This window comes from Pteropus vampyrus, unplaced genomic scaffold (assembly GCF_000151845.1).
Source record: "Pteropus vampyrus isolate Shadow unplaced genomic scaffold, Pvam_2.0 Scaffold366, whole genome shotgun sequence".
NCBI lineage: Eukaryota > Metazoa > Chordata > Mammalia > Chiroptera > Pteropodidae > Pteropus > Pteropus vampyrus.
The window spans coordinates 132,403-133,204 of NW_011889147.1; positions in this window are offsets into that span (position 1 = coordinate 132,403).

Genomic DNA, 802 nt, shown 5'->3' on the forward strand with positions numbered 1-802 from the left:
TGAATCAGCTAAATTTTGAGCTAATATTTTCTATTTCTTTAATCACTGGGGCACCTTAGTCTTATAAATTTATCTCCCTGATTTGGGCCTTATAGTAAGAAAATTCTTTAATCAATTATATTTTTTAAAAATATAGCACACTATACACATGTGTAGTATTAAAATAAGAATATTTAAGCCATAAGGGAAACCAACACGCTTATGCATCTTTGTTCACTTATAAAGTGAGGCTATTTCAGTCAGTACTCACAACAACTATCCTAATTTTTCAGCCCAGAATGAACTAATATCTTCTGAATAAATAAATGTTACCAAAATAATGAAAATTATACCTTTATCAGATTTTAAAAGTCTAACATTTCATTAAAAGTGAAAATAAAATTGCTCTCATATTTAAATAAAATGTAAATTCATTTTCCTCATGGTAATCCTAAAAATTATTGTTATTTGCCAGCATTCAATACATAGACAATTTCCATTTACAAATCTAATATGTAACTGAAACGTGATATATGCGTATGTATATATAAATTTATACTTATTTGCAGATTAAAGTGCTGAATATTTCCATCAAGTTAAGTTTAAAGTTCTTCATTCTCTTCAATTAATACTCTATTGATTTGTCATGCTTAGAAACATGCCCAAAGGATTTTTTATATTGATTATGAAAAAGGAAACACAAGAAGGCAAATACTATTCATTTTATTTCATATTATTTGATGTATATATGTATTTCATAAACTTAAGAATTTTTAAATCCCAAATATGTGCCCCCAGATTTCAAACTCTGCCCCAGATAAAT